Genomic DNA, 6,597 nt, shown 5'->3' with positions numbered 1-6,597 from the left:
CATTCAACTGGTGGTTGGCTTGCCAATCGAATCCTCAAAGGACTGCCATATGTGAATGGTTGTCGTGACAACTTGATTTTCTCAGAAGCTAAAGGTTTCTCATTTCCTACGAGCATGAATTTGATAACATTTTATTACGATTTTTGCCGATGGCAACCTTTGATGCGCCCAAACATCCACATCCACTAGTTTGAAATCCGAGGCTGATCTAATTATGCGACCGTTTAGCAGTGCATACTTTTCAGGGATTTAAAAGAGGGCCGGTAAACATCTGAAAAGGCGAAAGGACTGGCGAATGACATTAAGGCAAATCCGCTTACAGATGCGGCGATGAGATGAAGATACCGAGGGTCGTCCATTGTTTATGCAAGCGCATTAAGTTGAGGCTCAGCCAAGGATACACTGACTACTCGGCATGGAGATGCAGATGGGCAGATACGGATACACAGATAGAGAGCTACAGATACGGATTTAGATACAGTAGCTCAGCTCACACCCACAGGCTGCAGCGACATGTTGCGGTTTGTGTTTTGTGAGCAGCAGATTGACCTGGCCAAGAAGCCCAAACAAAACCGCATGTTGCAGGGCGTGGCGGCATCTTAAAGCAGTCCAAACAGCTGCAACAGTTGAAACTGAACACTCAAAACGCACAAATCAGGAACCCATAGTATGTGCATCGATATATGAAAAGTCAGCGATGCGAAGTTGAACTCATTAACGGCAGTGAGTGGAAAGCCGTTGTCATGTAATCCAATGCTGCGCACCAAATTGGAATCTCGCATTTCTCATAGATACGCGGCAGTACGTGCACACGTATAAAAAGGACTAATAAAAGGAGGGAAAATCAACTAAGAAAAATGGAAACTCGCGCGGATTTTTCGTGATTTTCCGTCTGCAAGCGCCGCCCGTGCAATCTTCTTTTTATATGCCATCCATTTTATTGTTTATTTACAGCATTGTTTAGCAGCATATATCCACGTGTATATATACATAGAACGTATATTCCCCAGTCGGCGTTGATTTAATGGATGTAAATTGAAATGGTATACGCGAAAAAGGGAAAAAATGTTGGCATAGGTGAGCTGAGTTGATTTGGCAAAAATATATTTATTGAAAAAGTTGTCAGAGAAGAATTTGAAAGAATAAAACTTTTGGGGATTGAAACTTGCATTTCACAGTTGTAGGCCGTCGGCTTACGTCATCAATTTTCTATCCTTTATGGATTTTATTAAATATAACGAAAGCCTAAAATCCTTCTTTTTTTTGCATATTTTACGAAGAAAAAGGGAAAACAGCTGGCTGAGAAAACTTCCCTACAAATTTATCTATTGCCTTTTATCCTTTGCGTAACCGTTTAAAAGGAAAAGCCAACTTCTGGTTGCCAATTTCTGTTTATCTTTCTTGTATCTTTTCCTCGTTTTGCTTACATTACGAGCGGAAATTTGATTTGTTTCTGATAAATGCCATTTATTTTACTTGCTTAAGTCCTCCCACTCGCTCGTCCCTAACTTTCCATGAAATTCAATTGCCAAATTGATTCAACTTTTTCCCCTCGCTTGCGAAAAGCCATATAGCTTCGCGTTGAGCCACAGATAATTGAATGATTTGAATTTTTATATTGAATTTGGCTTTATACATAGCTGAACACGCCCATTTTTCATTTAACGCCCACCCACCCGACCTTTCATCATATTTGCCCGCTTGGCAGTTTGGCAGTGCGAAATTTTTGTGTTCATCGTGTTGCGTGGGATTTTTTCTATTTTCCCATTAAAATGGAAATTGTAGGCGAATTGGAAAATTGCTTATCAATTGACGGGGGCATATGCTTCAAGGATCAAACGGTGGCTAAAATTGATTTCCCTAGCCGCCCCCATTTTCCGATGACCCCTCCCTCCCCGCACCCACACCACCGTTTATGCTGCAATTAAGTATAAAATTAAGTTTTTCCCTTGCCAGCGAGCTTAATTGAGTTGTATGTGTTGAGGCTCTCGTTCCCATGGAATTGGGGTGAATCCCTCTTGGAATTTAATTTAATCCGCTGAAGCGTTACGCCGCCAGAAAATGCATGGCGAATTTTTTCTTTCTTTTTCCGAATATTGCGCTGCTTGCCTTCTTTTAATTGTTTGTGCATGGGAATTGAAGACAACTGCCCGCATGATGATGTAACCATATAGAAGGAGCGTGCACATACTATACTATATATACTTAATGATCTACCAAAGCAGACGGAATGTCTGAGGAGCTCCTTTCTGGCAGACATGAAAAGGAAACCCTTGGCTGGCTAATGGCAAGGTGCTCTCGAGATGCCTTTGTTGCCAAAGAACAAAAAAACACAACTATTACTTATTGGTTCGTGGAATGCAACTAGAACGCGGCATAGAAACCCTCTCAAGTGCCACTCCACATTTCGACCTTTGTTTCGCAATCGAGTCTCGATTCAAAAGCAATACAAACACGCACTGCGGGTGCCACTTCACTTCACCCGTTTGAAATGGGAATAGCAATGGAATTGGAATTGAAAATGAAAATGCTTTGCCTTGGCATTCGGCTGGAATCGTTTGAGGAACTGCGTCACCATAAATTGTAATTACCCAGAATTCACGCGACCCACAGTCCCAGAAAGTGAAGAAAAGAATATATAAAGTGTCAAGGGGCGTTTGCAGCGTCACTTCACCGACCCCGCCCCTTTTTCCTTTTGACCGCCCGCTGCTACCAGGTACCGCCCGCCGACTAACGGTCTATATCTATGTGCGTGACTAGCGGTGGTCTGCTGAGCGGCGATAGTTTTTGCAATGTGCTATGCTTTAAATGGATACGATATAAAATTCTATAAGAAAAGAGAAAAGTATTAAGAAGCTCTTAACTACACAGCAAGCATTAATATTAAACCATTAGTATTAATATTTAATTTAACATTAAGCGCTTGTATGAACTGTATGTACTTTCAGAAGTCCTGATCCTGTTTTTGTTATGTTTCTGTGTGTAGTAACTATATCTCAACACTATCCTATCCTAAAGACTTTTACAAATGAATTAATTGCAAGCACTGAGATTAAACCATATATTCATAATTAAATCAACTTGTATGAACTGTATGTTCTTTTAGTAGTTCTGATCCTGTTTCTGTTTTTCTGCGTAGTAACCACATCTTATCGCTATCCCATCCCTAGGCCCCACATATGTGTCACATAACCTGAAGACGTTTACAAATGAATTAGGCCAGTCCATCGCATTGAATGCTGCTCAGGGCGCAAGCGCACAGTTTGAGGTCGAGGCAGAAACATGAGGCGCAAACTTCATGCCAGACACAGTGACACAAACCACATGCTGACTTCTTTCGATTCTCCACGGCTACCCCATACCCATTAAAATCGAATTCAAAACGAAGAGAACCAAGAACCAGCCAAGGCATTCCTAATGCAAAACGTGTGGCGACGACACTTGCCCACGTTCGCATGTGTTTGTCAGCTGTCCGTCTTTGTGGAAGAAGAGAACGCATCTCAAATTATCCAACCCGCAAGAAATGGTGGGAAATTAATAGGAAAATGCCGTGGCTGACAGCCAGCAAAGTGTGACATACTTTTAATGTGATTACGAGTCAAAACTTGCGACGAATGCTGATGGGATTACAAAGCCAGCGCCACCAAAAGCCAATTAGTTTTTTCCCCCAAGAGCAACGCATCGATGATGGAATTACATTGTTTCAGGCGACAGAAACAATCACAGAGTGTGGCTCGCTCCCATTTTCATTTCCACTTGGAAATGCAATGCCATAAACGAGTGCCACTTTCAGTTCTCACATTGTAAAAAGCATTTAAATGCCAAGTTTGTGCTTTTACCTTGGGGATAAACTCAGTTAGCAAAGTCCATATCAATAATTCCGAACTTGCGGCGAACATAAAAGTCAAGAACTTAATTTCCAGCTGCTGTCACTTTAAAAAACAATATTCGGTTTTATGACTTCTTCGTTTGACTTCGTTTGGCCAAGAACAGGCCAGAACCAGGAACAACTTTTCAATATCCGAGGCCATATCCGGTCGGGCTATAACCACACACACCGACAAACATACACAGATGGCGGTCGGCTGCCACTTTTGTTGGCTTTGTGTAAAGTCGCAGCTTAAAACAAATAAAATGCGAATGAAAATGTATTTTATGCATGTTGATGCTCTCCTCCTCGCAGTCGAGTGCATTGTTTTTGCAGTGACAACAGTGAGACAAACGCATGCACACGCACACGCACAGCAGCAGCACAGTTTCACCTGCACACACAAGCAAATGTGTATGCACACCAATACCAATGCACACACACAGGCCACAAGGATTCTGAGAGGCACACGTGATGTTTGCCCGCCTGCAACTGCAACAAAAAGCGAGCTGCTGCTGCTGCTGCTGCTCTAAACTGCTTAGCTCTTAAGGAAGTTGCTGCCACAGTGGCTTCAAAGTGGCTAAACCCAAGGCGATTTGGCTTAATTCGCAGAAGGGCTCAGCCGAAAAGTAGTTAGTTAAACAGATTAGTTTAAGGCGAACACAAACACACGAGTTGGAGATATATTTTGAATGTTATGATCAAAATACTGATATTTATAATCGCAAAAACACAGAAAATCGATTTTCGGCAAAATTCCAATACTTACGATTGGTATTTACGGTATAACTTGGCTAAAAATGTTCAGAAAGTTAAAAGAATTACATTTTTGTTCTCCTAATTAACAGTACTAACCAACTAAATCACTTTTTGACCGACTCTGTTAAAATAATTTTTGACCAAATTTTCGCATTTTTTGTAAGGGGTAACATCATCAAAAATTGCAAAAAATGTGAAATAAACAAAATTTTTTTTTGAAAACACAGTTTGATAGGAAATTTAATTACGAACACAACGAGGTATAACATTCCATATTCGGACCAATACTTCGAATGTTCTGATCAAAATACTGATATTTTTGGTCGCAAAAACCAGAAAAACGATTTTCGACCAATATTCAAAATCATCATCAAATATTGTAAAAAATGTGAAAAAAATATAATTTTTTTTTGAAAACACAGCTTGATTTGAAATTTAATTAGAAACTCAACGAGGTATGACATTCCATATGTGGAGCAATATTTCGAATGCTGTGATGAAAATACTAATATTAATATTCGCAAAAAAACAGAAAATCAATTTTTGGCAAAATTTCAATATTTACGATTGGTATTTTCGGTATAACTTGGCTAAAAATGTTCAGAAAGTTAAAAGAATTACATTTTTGTACTCCTAATTAACAGTACTAACCAACTAAATCACTTTTTGACCGACTCTGTTAAAATAATTTTTGACCAAATTTTCGCATTTGCAAAATTTGCAAAAAATATAAAAAAAATTGCATTTGTTTTTGAAAACACAGTTCGATTGGAAATTAAATTACGAACTCAACGAGGTATGACATTCCATATTCGGACCAATATTTCAAATGCTGTGATGAAAATACTGATATTTATAATCGCAAAAACACAGAAAATCGAGAAAAAATGTAAAGTACATTGTAATACATATGATCAATATTTACCACTGTGCACAACTCGTAACTGAAGCTTATCAGGTATCCGTAAGATCTATTTGTGGTTTTCTTGCGTTTGGTTTGGTTTAGTTTCAGTTTCTGTTTAGTTTCGTGTGCCTGTGTGTTTGTTTATTTGTTAGCTTGAAGCATCACAGACGTAGACGGCGTTTACATTTGCCCAAGTTGGGCAAATAAAGTCGTTAAGCGGAAGCTGGGAAAGATCAGAGGCAGGAGATACGAGAAGAGGAATGGCAACCAAGTAGCAACTTGCATTATCTCGATGGTCATGGCCACATGGTGATGTTCTCTCCTCGTCCTCCTGACGACTGCTTTTTCAGTTAATGCTGCCAATTCCGGGAGCAGCATACAACTGACATGATAAACAAGCTAAACATGCCAAAAGTGTCCTTGGCACTAGCACAACTACTACTGTTGCACAGAGAAAAAAGGAAATGAAGTCTATGATTTTCTAAGGCAGCTCTGTTCACATTTATTTAGCACTTTTGTTATAATTTCCTTCAGAGATGATATATACATGATTAGAATGTTAGTTATTAACAGCTTGTCTAGATCATTGTAAGTTTAATATGGATTTTTTCTCTCTATATGAAAATCCTGCTAGTTCCTTGTCCTTCGCCTGACAGCTCTTTTTTCCTGTCTGTCGGTGTTGTGCACATTTATCCTGTCCCTGCTAGTGACACCTTCTTTGTTCCCCCCGTGTTTTGTCTGCATGTCACTCTTCATTCGCCGCCCCACCTCCTTTCTTTCCCTGCTTTCTCTAATGCTCCTCCTCGCATATGGAATTCAAAGCAACTGCTTGCATGTCCCCCTCGATATTCTCCACCCACACATTTGCTTAAAACGTGGAAATTGATTTTCTATTTTGTTGCTGGCGAGTGCGAGTTTTCCTTTCGGTTCCGCCTGCCTTTTTTCCCTCCGCAGCGCGATTGTCAGTGTCAGCTACACGTGATTGAGTCTTATCTTTAGTTTTGTCACTTCAACGCTGGCAGCTACTTTAAATGTCAGCACTCGATTGAAAACCAGGAGCTGTGGG

This window comes from Drosophila yakuba, chromosome 3L, assembly GCF_016746365.2.
Source record: "Drosophila yakuba strain Tai18E2 chromosome 3L, Prin_Dyak_Tai18E2_2.1, whole genome shotgun sequence".
Lineage (NCBI taxonomy): Eukaryota > Metazoa > Arthropoda > Insecta > Diptera > Drosophilidae > Drosophila > Drosophila yakuba.
The sequence above is the reverse complement of the archived record's forward strand: the minus strand, read 5'-3'. Positions refer to the sequence as shown.